Source organism: Lagopus muta, chromosome 9, assembly GCF_023343835.1.
Source record: "Lagopus muta isolate bLagMut1 chromosome 9, bLagMut1 primary, whole genome shotgun sequence".
Taxonomy (NCBI): domain Eukaryota; kingdom Metazoa; phylum Chordata; class Aves; order Galliformes; family Phasianidae; genus Lagopus; species Lagopus muta.
The window spans coordinates 12,521,688-12,541,158 of record NC_064441.1 but is presented as its reverse complement, the minus strand read 5'-3'; the positions used below and the strand labels follow the sequence as shown (position 1 = coordinate 12,541,158).

Sequence of the window (19,471 nt, the reverse complement as noted above, 5' to 3'; positions counted from 1 at the left end):
AATGTGCAGTACAAAGCAAAAAGCTTCACATGTTAACTGGAAAGAAATAAATTCTTCCTATACATGCCAGGTTTCTTTCAAGGAGATTTCACTGTTTTAGCAGAATAAATCCAGTTATTCCCTCTCCATATTGAAGAAATATATTGAAGACAAAACCAGATTGGACAGGGTCTGGGACAAACTGATATCATGGAAGGTGTCTTTGCCCATGGCAAGGGATTTGGTACCAGATGATCTATAGGTTCAATTTCAACCCAAACCATTCTATCATCCTATGAAGCATAAAAGGAGAGGTCACCAAAGTGCCCTCACAGTATTTACTATCTTCATGTCTTCACCAAGGCTATGGAAGGCAGGAAAAGACAGCCACAGTCAGAATTTGAACTGTCACTGAAAATGACAGTATGTCTCCAGGCAGTACCTAAGAGGAAATCTCACCCCTGTGTCACCTCTGCCACCCATTGCATGTCTTTATATATTTTTCTAAACTTGACATTGTCCTGTGGCTTATTTTCAGCTGTAAGATTTGACTGTGCTAATAATGTCAACTGAACTCATTGGTTTTCACACTTCTCTGACTGCATGAGGAGGGAGTAATAGCAGTACAGCTTTTCTCCACTGCAAAAACATGTTAACTTTAACAGTGGGAAGCTGTGCAGAGCTTGCAAGTGCAAGGAGAAAAAACAAGAACACAGCATTTCATTTCTCCAATTTATCACCTCCTAATTTCCCCTTGGAAAAAAAAGCAAGTGTATAAAAAAAAATGGAAAGTCCATAATTCTCTCAGTGTTCTTCATAAGAGGTCAAACCAAAGGTTAAAGAATTTAATCATTTGATTTAAAAACCTGTTGATTGACTGTAATGATGGGCATCTCCTGAATAATTGGTTTTGAAAACAGTTTTTCTAGACTTTCATTAGGCATGAGTAAACGTATCTACATTTTCATTATGTTCCTTTTTGTCCTTATGTTGTTGGGCAAAGCTTATAATCAAGACTTGGAAGGAGGGATGTTTGTTTGTTTATTGTTGTCCTTGTAAACAGAAAAGAAAATGCCTAGAAAAGTGGGAACAGCATATACTGCCCTGTGCAGGCCTGTTCCAGTCCTGCTGCACAGTAGCCTTAGAAAGCTTTTCTTTCTTCTGCACAATGGGAGAAGATGGAAGGTTGCCATTATGATCTCTCACAACACTGAGAATGGGGCAGTATCACAGTAACATATATGAGATGATAATTTCTGTTACGGTGTCATAACCTGATATTATAGTTTTACAGGATACAATTTATTATACCTAGTCTACTATATAGTAATTTTACAGTTGGAAAATTCACAAAAGACAGAGGAGTTCAGTCCCATGATTTTCCACACATAAAATTTAATGACCATGGAAGTCCAAGCTTCTTTTTTTTAAAGACTGGGTACATCCAACACTGAGTGCATACTGCCCTATTTACATCACCTGTAGGAAAACATTTGCTGAGTTTAGCATTTTCTGAGAAGGTCAGTGGACTTTATAACAGTGTCTGAACACATCTCAGAAAATACTGACAATAAGTCAAGAAGAGCTGGAAATACCTGACTGGGAGAAGTGAGCTATGAGGAAAAAAAACAAAAAACAAAGAACCTCTACAGTTTGAGTTCAGAGATTGGTATTGGAAAAAAATATTCATGCATGAATCTGAAGCAAATGAGGAAAGAGTGCAGTGCACATTAGAACGAAAATTTGGTTGTAATCCCAAATCTATTGAAGTCAGTGGAAGAACTTATATTGGCTTTAAAGAATATTAAATTGTGGCATGATTCCTGAGCTGCCTTTGGGTTACAGAGTCACAGGAATTATGCCAAGATTTCAAACATCTGCTGAAATCATTGCTTAAATAGAAAAGTCAAAGGTGGCACTTTAAGCCATTTTCCACTTAATATAAAATCATCCTGTAGAGTGAAATCTTCTCTTTTAAATAAGGTGTCAAAAATGGCTTTTGATATCTATCAAAGAAATATCTGCCTAGCAAAACACATCAGATTTCAAACTGGCACAAGTCAGCATTGTGTAAGCTTCAACTTAGAAGGTTTTAGAGTTTTTCGTCAGAATGTCTACTTACCTAATCTTATTTACGTGTTAAAAATCATCATATATACTCCATTTAAATTATTCTGACAGCCTTTTTTTACAAATGCATAAAGCACATTTAACCTAGTTTTGAAAACATATTGCATGGATTTCTTTGACTGCAAATGGCTTTTTTTTCTGGGAAGGCAGATTGTGTTGTGATGTACCTTATCTGTGTTCTGCTCTAGAGCTCACTTAGTTTTATGATGTTAACATTAAGTGCTCCATGGAGTCAGTTCTTGAGGGCAGTCTGCCCTTAGAATAAAGAAGACTTACAAAAGGGCCAGAAGTCAAATATTAAACTGCATGCAGTTAGATTAAAACCAGCATTATGAGAAAAATGGGTGACATACATAGGAATTCTGAAAAGTGAAGTAGTTTGAAACAAAGTTTTGCATCATTCAGCTAAAGAATTTTCCTTGGTTTATCAGCTGGAATTATCTCAGACAGCACAAACATAAATGACTGTCAGATCTCTGTTTCATAAATACTGTTTTTCTTCATCGTGCTGACTTCTATTTTCCAGTTCTCTTGTTATGGTCCTCCACCTTCCCTGATTTTTCCTCTGTATCTTTACAATACTTTTATCTTGCTTGTTAAGAAACAACATCAAGAAAAAAAAAAAAGAAAAAAAAAGAAGAAAAAAAGAAAAAAAGCTATTATCATCTTTCTTCTAATTGTTGGAGTTTTAGCCTTTTTGAAATGTCTTCTAATGCCTCAAATAAATAAAACATTATAACTAGCAGTATCTTATTACAATGTCTCCCTCAGCTTCCCACCCCCTTAGGTCTATGTGGCTCTATAGAGCCAGATTTGCCCACCAAACTGTTTCCTCTGAGGAGAAACAATTACTAGGCAGGCTTCTCAGTGATTAGAAGAAGATGAACTTCTATTTATTTCATTAGCTAACTTGCACTTCAACAGTTGCTTAGTCTTTGCTGAATTACAGGTTGCTGTTAACAGTCTGAGCTTGTTTAACTCTGAGATATGCTTGGTCTGGTCCAATTAGTCTGGAAATCCTAATCTTCCCAAGCTTTTCTTAAGATGAGATGCATATGATGGGCAAGGTCTGAGTTTAACAGGAAAACTTGAGCTAGTCCTTTTTGGTAAGAGCAGGATTATGCAGCAGGCTGTCTGCCACTGATGTAACTCCATGATTCTACCCCCAGAAGCAGAAGGTTAACATTAGGAAAACCATCCTCTGCTTGCTCAAGAAATCACTCTGGGAAAGTGGCTTATTGCTAATTGATTTCACAAGATGCTGTCGCAGAAAGAAAATCAGCTGCATATGCTAAAGGAGGGCACATATTGTAAGCACTGAGTAATGTGTGAAGTTTTCTGGATAACTAATCGTGAAAAATTGAGCATCCTTTAGCATTGCAATATCACTGGCTTGCAAATGGTATTAACAAAGTCATAAGATAAATTTTTGCAAATCATATGTTTCTTTAATGGCTCATATTTTGGTTTTGTTTCTCAACTGGACTCTGTTTCATACAGAATAACTCATTGGTCTCAAAGTAATGTTTTTAAGTTACAGAATATTTCCAGTGTTCTTGTGAAACAGCCCTCCCGAAATCTGAAAATGCAGCTCCTGTGGGACATCTCATATATCAGTGCTATGAACGTAACAAGCCAGGGCTGCTTCAGTCTGATGTAAAGTGAGGAAACAGAGTTTGCATGTAATTTCATAGCAAAGTACATGAGATACATAGCATAGAGGACATCTGTTGTTTCTTACCCTGTCAGTGATTTATTTCCCTGAGATCTAATAAAGGAGAGATAATGAATTTACAACTTTAGCCATCTAATATATTTTTTTAAATTCATAGAATCACAGAATCACCAAGATTCAAAAGGACCTCCCAAGGTCATCCAGTCCAATCACTCACCTATCATGAATATTTCCCCTCATCCCTCAACATAACATCTAAATGTTTCTTGAACACCTTCAGGGGCAGTGACTCCACCAGAATCTCCCCTGGTGCAACTTGAGGCCATTCCCTCTGGTCCTATCACTCATAAATTCATAAATTTTCAATTTAAAAAACTAATATTTTCATATACTTTTTTTAGAAATGGAACAGAAGAGGCCTGCTGTAGGCATACAAAAATGTGTTTGAGACAAGTTAAACTTCAGTACTAAATTTTTTTTTTTCTCAGGTTCAGCTTTAAAAGTGGGAACTATTTAACTAAGGAATGATGAGATAAGCTCCATTGTTGGTTCTTTTGAGTATTCCTCAGATGGTTAAGCTTACTACAAGACTCTAATATTAAAGTAAGTAGACGTCTTCTGGGAATTTCCTCTCTAGCAAGAAGGTCAGCTATTGCTTCCATTACAGAGAAATGCCATATTTGAAAGTATTCTTAAGGTCAAAGGGCTCCAATTGATATTAGAAAGCAGTGGCTGTACAATACGAAGTGCTCAGTCTCTCAGCACTTTAAATAGACTGGAAAAAATGAGAGAGGGGAGACATGCTCCTCCTGAAAGGTGCCCAGGAGGGAGAAATTTTCCACTGATGTATTGAGCCATGGTGAAATTAAGGAAACAAAGTCTGCAGGAAACATGGATTATTTCAGCCTCATGATAAAAATAAAACAACGTTTTCACATTTCTAAAAAGTGCTACTCAATTGATTATATGTAAAAATGAGTGGGGCTAGTTTACAGACTGAAAGAATATTCACTATCTGGCAAGGTTTAGTTTTGCTTTTTCCTCACCTCCCCATTTTGGATGTGACATACCCCTTAAATTTGAGTTCAGATGCCAATTCCCCTTCTCCTAACGGACTGCTAGGCATAGAGGATGCACATCTAATAATGATGAGTAGCTTTCCATGCATAGCCTTTCATGCATGGATATAGTATTGCTGACGAATGTAATAGTATATACATTTCTGCTGTAGTGCTAAAATATCAGCACATTCTCTGCAGTATGTGAGTCATAGTAGCTCCAAGGCAGTATAGCAGATGGTGCTCTGAGAGAAACAGTGTGCCATATCTGATATGCTTGGAAATAAATGAGAAACATCTTCCCTATAAAGAAAACAGAACCACAATATTTTCCTGCTCTTTCTATGTGACAACATGTTGACTGAATGGAGCAAAAAGATAATTGTAAGACATTGCATAGTACCTGCATCAGTCAGAGCCCCTTCAAGGTACTGCTGCTCCTCTGCAGTCTCAGCTTACCCTACCACATCTTCACCAGCATTATTCCTTGCAATTCCTATTCACACGGACAATGTTCACCAAATATGACTTCTCATGCACTTCCAAATATACTTCAAATACTGCAAAAATATGCTGTGTTGCTATATATGAGTAACATGAGAAGTGTGTATTAGACCCAAAGTTTAATAAAAACATGTTTTATCCACGATAATATGCTTTGCTGCCTTTTGAGGCATCAATACAAAAAGCTGTTAAAATTCAGTTTGTGTGCCAAATATTTAGACCAACAAAGTAGTACAAAGGAAAAATAAGTGTCTTGACAACTGCTTTAAAAAGAAATACAGCCAATAAATTTAAGTAGCTAAGCATTCGTTTTCCTCTACTTGATTGCCTAAACAACATTTTAAAAATAAAAGAATTAAGTCTCAAAGTAAAGATGTAGTGGGGCAGTAGCAGCTTTCTGAAGAGGGTATTACAGTAGATACATCCACTGTACAGTAGATACACCCTGATGCAGGATCTAGCATAGCAAGCATCTCTGAGGAGTATGTTGAGTCTGGAATACCATAGGAAGTTTAGGTTTTTATGAGACTAAGATACACAGAGCATAATCTTATTCTGGCAGTTGTTTCTTTCTCGTTTTGGTCTCTGTAAGAAGTTTTCCAAATCTTTTAGTCATTTTAGTGTTCTTCTCAGCCTAATTCATTTGTGGCCATGAATACTCTAAGCTTATAAAGTTTCCGAAAAATGAAAAAAGAGCTGATTGACATACTTTAGCATCATTCTAAGATGGTTTAGATTGACAGAGTGATGAGACAAACAATAATTCTGAATCACATTTTTTAACAAAAACCAAGACTCTGCAAAGCGTTTTAATGGATAGGTAATCTCTTGAAGAATAACCTGATAATCATTAAAGAGAGGAAACAGGTAAACCAGGAAAGTCGAGTAAGAAAGAAAAGTGTTTCTTCAGTTGTGTCTTATAGTCCTTGGCAATTCCTGCAGTAAATTTTAATACTTTTGCTGGGGAAGCCTTTCAAATAACTATTTGTTTGAACTGCTCAGAGACCAGGATGTGTCTTCTGTGTCAGTGTGCTGTCCTCACTTTAATTGTTGCATCCCTTTTGTGAGCTACATAGCCCTGTTCCATCCAGTTTTCTTTAAGCCTGCAGCTTTTTCTATTGACCTCCGGATTCAATAATATTCATGATCCCAAGCCCCCTTCTTTAAGATGTTTTCTCCATCATGGATTAGAAATTGTAGCAGATATTGGACATCCATAATCTGTACAGAAATCGTCAAATTGTAGTTTTCTGGACTCTCTCTTTGTCTCAGGCATCAATGTTGTAGTGAATCCTCAAAGTATTTAATTCTAGTTTCATCTTGGCTTGTTTACAATCTGTTCCCACTGCACTTTTCTCAGAATGATGGATTCCCCATCACCCCAGTACTCCAAGTCATTAAACTCATGATTCATTTAATCTGGCATTGAGTCCCCAGAACTAATTAGGTTCAAACCCATTGCTTTAACTGTATTTGTGTCATTTTCTTCAGCCTGAATTTCTGTCTCCTAGCACAGCTCAGTAACCCTGGAATGCAACAAACAATTTCCTGGCTGCTTTGGAGCAAACAAAAAGTTTATAAATTTTCAAAATCTACGATTATGTCTATTTCAGGATTTCTAGAAGATAGAGAACCTCTCTAAAGCTTTCAAGACAGTATGTCTGAGTGCACCACAACATGAAATCTATAGTAAGTAATCCATTGCTCAGGATTTTCAGGTAAATCCTGAGGTAAAGGATTTACCCTCTGCTCTTTTTGCAGTGCTGAGCAGAAATTAGTAGAGCATAACTGTTGTGCAAAGTGTCTTTGTGTTACATATTATCATTGTATGCATGAGCAGACAATGAAGTAGTCAACATTTCTGCTTGATACCTGTATTGTCATAAATAATTAACTTTTTTATAACTTTCAGAACAGCAATACTATGTGGTAATGCCAAAACAGGAACGGTTTACAACAGAATATTTTTGTAAAAGCTGAGGCACAGGTTTCTGATTTCGGTGTACTCAACAATGCAGAGAAAATAGATGTTGAAGCAGGTCAGCATACTCATAACAGATGAGTAAGAAGGGAAAAGACTTGACAGAAATTGATTGTGAGTTTTTATGTAAAATGGTAGAAGATTCATGTGTAAGTAAAAAAGTTAAAGCTGACTCTGAAACTGATGTTGTTATGTTCTCTTTACTGTATGGACTAGAAAGGTTACTGATGGAATGATAAGTAACAGAGCAGGCAGAGATTGTCATTTGCAAGCTGGGCAATGAGAGTTTCCTGCAGAAAGGAATGAGATTAGGTTCATGCTTACTTGTTCTACAATCACCCCATCATCCTAAATTCCTTATGTCTTTAGTATGAATATTAAAATATTTATGTATCATATTTTGCACAAAAAAAAAAAAGCAAAAATCAGCCTGTGATGCCAAGAAATATCATATTTACCAGTTTATAAACTGCTGAACTTAGGCTCAAATACATTGAAATTGTTTATTGCTTAGGCTCAAATACATTGAAATTGTCTATTGAGGCTTACAGAAAGTTAATTGTAGCGCTGGTACCAAATCCCAGCAGTCACATGACTACAGTAATAATCAGAGGTCTCTATCAAAATGAGCGTCCCAGTGTTTCAGGTATGTTGTTAGAAATAGCAAGGTGATAGGACGTGAGCTATGGAGTCGGAAAAAAAAAGTCTTTCTAAAGACACACAGAGTAGGCCTCCTTCTGTTAAAAAGAATTCCACAGATGTCATATCTCACTCCTCTGTACCTTGTTATACACTTTGTTCAGATGCCTTTAGCTAAATTTCAGTTGACTTTTCTATCGGCTTGGCTCTTTGGAAATCTCACTTATAAAGACTTTTCTTTTGTATTTTAGTATCTGCCACAGCAGATCATCAGAGCCATAAACATCAGATTTGTTGTGCATAATGTCAGATCTATTTGTAAATACTTCATGCAGATGGCTGAACATATTACCATGTAAAATTATTCCTTTGACTTCTACACTTTTTAGTAAGGTAAATAAGTTTATGTGGAATAATGTTTCCTGGAAACGTAACTGGCCCTTACTGGTCAAGAAAGGCAATTTCCCAGATCCTTTGCAATGGGTTTGGAAATCTGTACCCACTGGATGGAGGACACTGGTAAGGCTCAGCATACTGCTTGAAAGTTGATGCAAGGACAAGGCTAATGTCCTTTGCCAGCATCCAGCAGCTGTAAGCAAATACCAGGGAGAGTAAACAGCATTTTCAATAAAAACAGTCTGATTTTAGAGCCTCCGTTTACATCTGTCTCACTTCTCAATTAATTCAGAAACCTCAAACCTTGTCTCTCTGTTCACTTCGTGCTTTTGCAAATGTACAAATTAGCAGCTGACATGATTTTGGCATAAGTCACTTGACACATTGAGTCCATTTGTCTGGCAGAAAACATGTATTATGATTAATTTTGTAAAATAGTAAATAATTTTTATGCCTAGTATTAGTCATCTGAGAAAAAAAAAAGTACTCCATGCAGCATTTATCTGCATATAGACAGGCTTTGTTTCTTAAGCTAGAGGTCTGTACTTCCTAGACATTTTTATCAATGACTATGCAAGTTAAATTGATATAACATTGGCTTAGATAATACATCTCGTATATCTCAATTTCCAATAAATAAGTGATGCCAGCAATTCTTTTAATCTTTAAGACTTTAGAAAGCACTGCAAAGATATTAATTAGAAATTTAACTCTTTAATGGGCTGAAAAAACAATTATTATTCCGCATTTAAAACACTTCTATATTTGTGTTCTGAAAATCCTCACTTAAGACATGTTTTGCTATAGCCCAAGGAGCAAAAGTTTTAGATTTCTTTGTCTGTCAACAAGGTGAAAAAATAAGGTTATTTTTTTTCTGTGTGTATTTAATGCCAAAGAAATGTTATCCACTCATTTTCCTATAAAAATCTCAGCTCCTGTGTCTTTTGCAGAGCCATCTGCTCCTGCTAATATCCCATTGAAGATGAAGAATGTATTCAGCTGCTTCTTCTATATGGTAAGTACAGATTTTGACACACATGCTTTACTGCATTTATGAGTCTTTCTTAATTTAAATTCTAGATAAATAAAGACAGACTGGAAATTAAGGTAATCATGTTTCAGCAGACAAAGACCTCAAGAAAATTAATCAATAAAGTGAGAGTTGCCAATATATAAGCTCAGAGAATTCGCGAATTTGATTGAAAACACATCTTAAAAGGATCATTAGCAAAACATATGGAAAAAAATTGGAAAAAAGAAAAAAAAACAAATTAGAACTGTATACTGTAAGGATTGTATAAAATTCATGCCCCAATCTGAAATAAAACGTGCATATATTTTCCAGTAAAGATTATAAAGTGTAATATAGGGACAAAACTATGATTGGCTAATGAACTAAGACTACAGGAATGAAAATTACCACATTCAAGTCCCATCCAAAGTTGAAATATATGCACTCACACAAGGAATATCCATCCAGAATACTGAAGGAAGTGGCACAATATCAAACCTGGTATGCTGCTTAGCAGAGGAAAAACAAAAGTAGAATTTCCGTGTACCTTTCTTTGATAAAGGCTCTGTAACTGCCCTGCCACATCCCCTACTTTTTGCAGTGACGTCATTTACATGACAGAGGGGCAGGTTTGGTTTCAGTCTGTATTCTGCAGCAATCTCTGCGCACATCTAAGCCAGGTGGCTAACCTACCTGTGTACATCTGCTCCTGCATCATTGCTTTCTTCCACTCTAGACTTGCAGATATGTAGTATATACTGCACCATTATAATCAGAAGAAAAAAAGCAAAAAAATGGGACAATGAGGCTGTGCAAAGCCTCAAAGGACAGGGATACCACTTAACAACCAATGAAAGGCTTAAATTCAGATATTTATAAGTGAAATTGCATGTATCAATTTGAATAATTTTAGCTTTCTTGACCCCTTCTTTACACAGAATATTCAGGAGATACAGGAAATTATTTTTTAAACCCATAAAGCATAAGGCTTATTTCCTCCTATGTAGAAAATTATCTCAGTTCATGCATTTCTATGGAAATGCAGTACTCAACTTCCTGGCAAATTCTTATTACATTTCTGCCAACCTCTTAAAATGTTTTCCTTCACCCTTATTGATTATGAGAAAAACTCAAGCCAAATCTTGAGGCAATAGAAGCAGGCATGTAACAAAGCTACAAGTGGCTAGCAATTAATTTATAACATTGTGAGACTGATATACATTGAGCTTTTTCCTAGAAGGGTAAAAGGAGGGGAATCAAACTTCAGTACAGGAAACTCTGAGCCTGCCTAGTCTTCTCTGCCTGTCCTGGCTTCAGCTGGAGCTGTTTTTCTTCATAACATTAGGTATGATGCTATGTTTTGGCTTTAGGAGAAAAACAGAGTTGATAACACAGTAGTGTTTCAGTTGCTGCTGAATTGGGCTGTACAGAGCCCTCTCATCTTCTAATACTGTCCTGCCAGCAAGGGATGCAGACAGGGCACCAGGAGTTGGAGAGACAGAACCAGGATGGCTGACCTATACTGACCAAAGGGGTATTCCATACTGTACCACACCGTGTGGGGAAACTGTAAAACTGAGGGGAGTTGGCCACTGCTCAGGGACTGGCTGGGCATTGGTTGGCAGGTGATGAGCAATTGCTTTGTGCATCACGTGTTCTACCCTCTTTTTCCCATCCATCCCACAATGGATGGTGGTGGAAATGTGAGGAAAGGGCTGTGTAGTGTTCAGTTGCTTGCCAGGTTAAACCACAATGCTGCCCCACCTGCCACTGAATTAATTTTTTTTTTTCCTGGACTACAAGCCAGTCTCTCTTTCCCAAGAGACTTCTTTTGTGAACTGTAGCTTCATTTCCAAACTAAAGACACAACAAAAAGCTGTTGAATCAAGAACAAGCTGTCTGAGTTGATAACCTTCAACTATAGTTTACAAGTGGTGGACTCTTCCACGAGCCCTGTATCACATCTCTCCTGGAGTTCACTGACCACACAGTTCTACATATTTTTCTTCTGGTCACATAAATGATCATACTTTCACTGAAAACAACCCATTTTTTCAAAGCCTTGTCCTTGCTGGAATCACTACCCACATTAAGGACCTACTCTGATCTCATACATGCAAAAATATGATACTTAAATACTCCTGAGAGAGCAGTGGCAGGCGTGGCTTCTGCTCATTCCACTATCAAAACATTTTGCCACAACTGGAAAAACAGAAGAGATGGAAAGATAATTCAAAATAAAAATAAAAATCATTGATGTTAATTTTGGAATAATCTTCATGTTCATTACCCTTGAAATAGTAGCATCGCTTTTAGTAGTTACTTCTTCCTCCTTTTTTGTTTAGCAGATGTTCACAGTGAGATACAGCAAAATAAAAGCAGATCTGGCTCTCTGCTTCCAGACCTTATTTCTGCCTGCTTCTTCATACGGTTTTATTTTTAAACTCTCTCCAAGGAAGATGTAGCTTACTTTAGGGCTTACTTCAAGGAAGTTCCCTACAAGTTCCCATATGTGTCTGTTTAACCCCGAACAGCTCATCTCTGTAAATCAGCAGCAGGCCCAGCAGCGACTGATAACTGTATGGAGCTGATGGGCTTTGCCTATTTGTAGTGCAGTCAGTTCACTAATGAGGAGCTGGCAAGAGGCACAATGCACCCTGGACCTCATTAAAAAGGCTTATTTTGGCTTGCTGAAACATTACCTCAGGAGTTGAGCACTGGCACATTGCTGCAGAGAGGGAGGCCCTGCTTCCCTGACAGAGGTGGTTCCTTCCTACGTTACTCATAAGTCAGCTGTCCTCCCTGTCACTCTTTCTTCAGATGTGACACTGACACTTGGATGAAAGCGGGTTCAACTCAGAGACCTGCCAATGGCCACCGTCTGGAACATGGGGAGACACCTGCAGTGCCTTTAAAGCTCACTCATCAAATTGCACAGACATCCTCTTGACATAAGGGGCACAACATGAGGGGTGGGCACTCACACAGCCTGCCCTGTGCCGTGCTGTCCTCCTGAGAGCCCCACTGCATGCAGAGGGAGGAAAAGCCCTGAAGCGCTTACCCTGCTCTAACCAAACCTCACTATTCTGTTCTCTCAGGTATGGCAGCTGTTTGAAAGTGAATGGCAGTAATTAGTACTTCCTAACCTGCTCTCATTTTCCTCAGCTGTGATGTCCTGGTTTGCTATTTTCAGCTCAGACACGCTGGCAAAAGGGACGCTTATGGAGGAGAGCTCAGTCAGTGCCAAGTCCAAAATCTCCGAGGCTGCCGATTGTTTTGCTTGGAGGCTCATCTCCAACCTGGCCTAGCAGAAGAATGAAAATATGACAAATCTGATTAGTCTTTATTCAGCCCTCAAGTATGTGACTATTCCTGCTGTAAAAATGGAAACCCAAGGCTCTGGTTGTGCAAAAATTACTTTAGAAGGGAAACAGCGACTTGAGCTGTGACAGCAGCACTTCCAGTCAGGTGGAAGAGCCAAGCCACGGACAGCCAGTGCCTGTGCCTGAGCTTAGTGTGTGGTGCCTGCTGACTGCGGCGCTGGTGGCCCATGCAGGAGGCTCACATGAACCCGATGGGAGCTGGGCTGCTCTGGAATGCCCCTGCAGGAATTTAGCCTCCTGCTATGCTGAGCAGTCTCTGGGATAGGCACACAAGTGCCAGCAGAAGTGGAGCTCTCCAGACAGGTTTTCATTTCTAAGACACTGGATGCAGAAGCATTTGGAAAATGGTGGAAAAAAAAAAAAACAGGATCTTATCTGCAGATTTTCATTAGCAAAGACCAAAAGCTGGTTTAAGTTAGCCTAATTACTTACTTATATAGCATTATATATTTCCAGGTCCATGTAAGAAGCACAGTTTCAGCTGCTTTGCTTGAGCTACTGCGTTTGGTGTTTGGAGACCACCAACATCCTTTAGTTAATATGATGGGAATTTGCTGGGCATGTGGCTGCTAGGCTATCAACTCAGAGGTGGGATTTATATGAAGAGATATACGAGAAATGCTTTTCTAAATTAGCAGTGGGTTTATTATTAGACAGGAATATCCTGGCCATGGATCTTCAGCAAGATTTGAGCTGTGGTTTTGTTCTATGTTTGCACAGAAATACGATGCACATAATTATATAATGGCAGCAGCAGCCAGCTTTTTGAGACGTCCACCAGAGGACGCATGCCTGGAGCGCACCTTCACAACAGACTGCTAGCTGTCCCTGCCCTTTGAGACATTTGTGTCTCCTGCTGTCAGTACTCTGCTGTAGTCCTGGCCCCAGCTGTGCTGCAGCCTCCACCTTGGCCTTTATTCACGATGGAGGTGCAGCAGATTTGATACATCCTGTAAATTTACTGCCATGAAACTGCAGTCTTATCAAGTTTTTTTTTCCTTTATTTCACACTTTCTTTTTTAAAAAAAAAGGTTTTAAAATCTCTTGATTCTCAACATCAAGTCATTTTTTATATGTTATATTGTTGCTTGTTCTTTTTATGTACCACTCATATCTCAGACAAGCCGTAAGTCATACTACTTGATTTCACCTCTCCTTATGGATACAGTGGTGACATTTCTTTAAAATGCAGTCTCAGTCCAAAAACATTTGACTGAGGAGGATTTAAAACCAAACAACCAAACAAAAAACAAAAGCAGAGATATTACCTCTGTTGCCTAATATCTCTGCTTAGCCTGAGATAACTTTGATCCCAACTCCTTCAGTTATTTACTGGACAGAAGCTCAGATGAACTTGCTTCTACTGCTTTTGATGTTTATTTGATGAGAGACTACTTTCTTGACATAACTACATGGAGCTTTAAGAAACACTTCAAATTATCATTAGAAAGCTGCTTTTTGGTTTTTTTTTCTAATTTAAAGAACAAGAAACAACCCGTATTTCATGTTTGTGATCGTCATAAAATAAAAGCAAAATTAGATAAGTTCCATAAATTGAACTCCCTGCACATGGCATCTTCCAAATAAACTGTAAGAAGCCAATGTTTCCTGATTCTTTTAGTATTGAAGAAAAAAAATGAAATGAGTTATGTATGAGTTATGTTTCCATCCATGCTGCCTAATAACTGATACTGAAAAAAAAAGATAATTTATCTCAAAAAAAAAAAAAAAAAAAAAAAGCACAAATACTGAAGGAAAGGAAAAAGGAAAGAAGGAAAGGAAGAAAAAAATATATGTTTCTTCCCTGAAAGAGATGGAATGACTCTATCACATTCCTTTTTCCACTGTCAGTCAGCAACATTTGTTCTATAAGAAAAGTGACACTATGCTGTTGTCTAAATTCAGTAAAAGGATTTCTTGCAGGCAAAGTTTAAAATTGCACATTAAATTTGATTAAGAGATTTATTTTTCCAACATTCAGACTCAAGACTGGAACACAGTGAGTTGTAGGAGCGCTGCAGGAGAACAGATGGAATGTTCATTTCAGAAGAAAGTTGCCGTCGTGGAGTGAAAGACATCCTGTGGTACAGGGATTCTGTCTCAGTATCAATATAGCCTAGGAAGTGTCTCCTTAAGAAGCCCTTACAGCCACTCCAGAGCCAACAGATTCAAGGCTGAATCAGCAACATGATAGTCCTGCTTGGTCCTCAGGTGCAGATATTCAATATTAAATATGGATTTGATGAGTGTTGTCAAGCCCCTAGAACCAGAAAAGCCAAATCTCTTCAAGAAAAGCCTCTGATAAGCACCAGGATAGGGAAGGTTGGAGGAAAATGAATTGCCACAAGAAGACGTGAGGGAGCTCCAAGCACTCCCTAACACAGAGAGGAAATCTTACACAGCCATTAGATGCCAGCAGATCCTACCAGTCTAAGGTGCTCTTTCAGTCATCTCTCCATGAAACAGGGACATTGAACATGGTAAAAAGTTAGTGTCTAAAGCATGTGATGTTTCTTTTTGAAAACGTTTCTTACCTAGTACTGTTTATACACCAGAAAACTTTTTATCCTTACATACAAGGTTTTACTGCCAGAAGAGTGATATTCAACATAAGTATTTTTTCATTAATTGTTATGAGATAAAGGATAACATGCTTTTTCAGTAGATAGCTCTTTTTTTTTCCCTGAATATTACTTTAGATTAGTGGCAGCCTAATTGCTACTATTTATCAGAAAGCTAATTTGATCAATCAAGAAAAGACAGATCTATGGCCCTCCACTGCACAATATTGAAAATGCTGGTTTGAACAGGTTATAAATCCATGTTATGTGATCAAGCTGAAGGTTCAAGGAACAGCCACACTGAAAAATAAGCAGTTATGTTCAGGCTATAGCCTTGAGATCATGTCTAAGCTCATCCCTCTAGAGTCTGACTTATGAGCTGCTTACAACCCTAAGAAATTTGATAAAGCAGTCATACACATCTCTGAATTTTCTAATGTTAAGAGATAAATTTGTAGGTTTACAGAGAAAATTTTTTTTAAATTCAGAGAAAGTTATTTTTTTGGGTTCTTGGAGAAGTAAAAATCTGAACTTCCCTGTAATTAGACATCCTAGGAGAGCTTTTAACCCATTTGCTTCCTTCTGTTAAAAACTTTTCAAGACCCCTGGCATTCTCTGTATCTTACTCTAAGAAAATAATTATGTGTGGCCTGTGTTAAAGATGACATGTTCTGGCAATATACTTTACTTTCTCATTAACATTTTCTGGAATATCCTTTTGTCTCCAAGACTGAAGTATATGCACATCTGCTCAGCTTCGCAAAAGCTGTAGGAAGGAAGCATCCATGTTTGGACAGAGTTGTTAGTAGCTGGCTTGCCTGTCACACAGCTCAAGTAGCTGGTTCTCTGCATGCAGTGCTAACTTCCATGTCGAAGTGTTAATTAATAGTAATGCAAAGGTCACCTGTCTACAACTGGAATTCCTCCCCTGTGGAGAAAAGAAGAGAGAATCAGTGATGCAAAAGAGCATACTAAAACCACCATAAAAACAAGAAGCAGGCTTGTCTATTCCCTGAGTTTCTCTTACAAAAAATAGGATGAACAGTTTGCATGCTGGAGTACAATTTCTCACAGATTATATGCACAGACAGATCCTGCTAAAGAATGAGAATCTTGATTTAGATAATACAAATTCTCTGATTTATATTTCCTACAAAGTTTGTAAATGGGTGACAGAGTGGAAAAAGGAATGTGATGGAGTCATTCCATCTCTTTCAGGGAAGAAACCACAAAACAATGTACAACTCTTGCATTCACAGCCTCGCTGAGAAAAATACTTGCAGGAGAGCAGGGTGTGGAAGGTGGTAACTGTGGAGAATATGAAACTTGAGTTTTTGCTTTGGCTATGGGGTCAGTTTCAGTTGCAGTAATTTGTGTTTGGACCTGTATCCTCATATGGCTATGCTTCATCTCAGTCAGAAATTAAATCCAGGAAGATGCTAAGAGGTTAGTTCAGAATGCAATAAAAATTATGCAAGAAAGGTAGCTTTCCTTGGCCTCTTCTCCTGTGCAAGAGGGACAGTAAATCAGGCAGAAAAACAATCAGAATGCTGAATTTGTTGAAATATATGGCAGAGAAAGAGAAAACCCTTTGCGCAAGCCATTTTCCTGCATGGTGAGTCCGGGAATTTATGTGCCATTAAGTGCTCAACAAAGACTGTCTCAGAGTGAAAACATAACTCCTTCAAGCAGTTGTGAACAAAGAGTCAGGATCAGCCTACACAATAAAACTTTGCTTTCAGCATCCAGTGTGCTAGACCAATGTGCTTTTATACAATGAAGAAGGACTGTTACCTACAAAGAAAGTTTATAAAGAGTGAATTAACCTTTCATTAAGACAGGTCTAAATTTGAAAGCTAGATTTTCTGACACGAGAGCATTGTATTACCATGGGAATATGCGTCTGCTTATGGTTGTATGATTGAGATAAACATGTCCAGAAAATCGTTGATGCTCTCCAGTCCTATCTTATACTGCCAGAAAATATTTAGAATTACTTATATATACTTGTGATTCATTCTACCAGACAAAACTGTGTGCTACATAAAGACAGATGTGAAAGAGCTGTGTGTTCTGTCACTTTTCTGGTAGATTGTATCATACTGAGACCAGCTGGAGTCAGCGAGATGGTTCATGCAACTGTTCATATTTATCTAGAAGTTCTCAACATGTTCATTGAAACAATACTTCTTTTTTTACTCAAGAAAAAGATATGCAGAGAAATATAAATTATTGGAGCTCTTCTGTGGAGCTCTTCTTTGCAGTCAAGGCTTGTTGCTTTCGTTTCAGTTGCATGTGGAGATGGGTGGAGTGTAGCAGTCACCAGACAGAAAATAAAACAAAGCACTTGAAGCTGGCAGGCGGACCAATACAACACAGTAAAAGTTGGCAACAAAGCCTTTGAATCATTCCAGAAATAAAATAGTAGGGATTTACGCTTTGCACAAATATTACTCTGCAACAAAATTATATGAATCTTCATCAAGAAGCAAATCTAAAACAGGATTTTTTTATTTTTTTTTTTTAAGAGGGCTTCAAAATTAAATACCTCTGTTGTCCAGTAACTGTGGAGTTTATAAGAGAAGACCATCTGTTCCAGAGACCAACAACACAACCTGTGCAGCCAGGCAGCAGGATAGCAGTAGGAAATGACTTCATAGGGGCCTATCACATCTGGTTTTAAAGCTAGTAGACTTTTACATTTCTTTTGGTTTTTTTTGTACTGCAATCTCTGTATGTCCCACAAAACCTTTTTGTCTGACAGGATTTATGAATTAGATGGCTGCTTTGAATTTATTTGTTTTTTAATCTATCTATGAACAGGAATATATATGATTACATAAATACACCCACACTATAGCTGGGTGTTCTTGCAGCTTCTATCACTTCTGTGAACAGCAGTTAGGATTATATCAGGGATGAAGAAAATTTCTATCTTCATAAAAGATTGATATAAAAACTAATTACATAGACTCTCTTGATTACTTATCAGAAACCAGAACCAAACCAGAGCAGTAGTCCATTATCTGAACTACATAGCTATTTTTAATATGTATAATTGTTATCTGAATGTAATTTTTGGCAATTTGTAAACATTTTCTTAAATTCTGAATATTGAATTCATTGAAACTTTAATGAGTGCATTATTGACCCATTTATTTTTGTCAAAAATTGAGAAAATGTATAATAAATAGCATTACATTGATCTGAAATTTGTTTACTAGTTCTCGCCATGGTAAGAGTATCTGATGCAATACATCTAAGTGAACATATCCTAAAGTGCTTTAGAGAACTGCTATTATATATTTCTGTGGATGGTGGGATATGCAGTTTCTGTGCTTTTCTTTAACAGCAACTCTATGCAGATCCAATACAAATATTATGGATATTGTACCAGGAAAACTACAATACGTAAGTGAGCCTCACTGACATTTCCTTTTAAATTCCTCTTTATAATGTCTATCTAAATGATTCCCTGGAAGGATACCCCTGTGCATCACGCTTTCTTTTCAGGGCACAAAAGGAAAACTGTGACCTAAGAACTCTGAGAAACAAATGGGAAAGAATGAAAAGTCTGATCTTGTGACTCCATTTGGATTCTTCATCCAGCACTGTGGAGAAATTACATAGAAAGAGATGAAGTTCCTGCTATTGCTGTAGGAGGAATAACAATATAACGGAGAAGAACAAAGAATAATCTTAAGTTATGCCACAGGGAATCAGCTGTGGTTCTCCTGCGCTAGAGGTGAGCAAGGTGAGTGAGCTTGTTCAGAGTAGATATTGAATTAGTTTGGAAAACTTGAAGGTTCAGTCTTATGGGATAGGGTGTATTCTAGGGGTCTTATGCTCCTCCCAAAACTGACTAAGCCTCATCACTGATGGATTTGAAGGAGGTGTGCCTTCACATATTCTGCTTTTCCATTGTTAAAATTCTGATCACTATTATTGATGACAGGAATGCAACGTAATGTGTGCAAAAATGAACCAGGCCTGCTGAATTAGGAGCACATTAGTGATGTATCAACCAGGAGAGCTTGTACATCTCCTGAGGAAAAATTTTAAGTTGTTTGTCATCCTCATGTGTTTACAAATGGCACGTGCTATCAGTGTATTGACTGCAGTTGTTACAACGTATGGATCGGCTAGAAGTGAA

General features: G+C 37.7%; 1 long non-coding RNA gene across 8 annotated transcripts in view; it reads left to right on the top strand.

Annotated features, from left to right (window-relative positions):
• Nucleotides 1-19,471, top strand: part of LOC125697399 (uncharacterized) — a 65,629-nt gene that overhangs the window by 41,714 nt on the left and 4,444 nt on the right. For 5 of the 8 annotated variants that reach the window (XR_007378774.1, XR_007378769.1, XR_007378770.1 and 2 more), the window contains 5 exons: nt 4,273-4,387; nt 6,960-7,035; nt 9,313-9,377; nt 18,671-18,729; nt 18,832-19,072. This is a non-coding gene — a long non-coding RNA (uncharacterized LOC125697399). The remainder of the gene's footprint in view (nt 1-4,272; nt 4,388-6,959; nt 7,036-9,312; nt 9,378-18,670; nt 18,730-18,831; nt 19,073-19,471) is intronic. The other 3 variants (XR_007378775.1, XR_007378772.1, XR_007378776.1) reach the window with 3 other exon arrangements.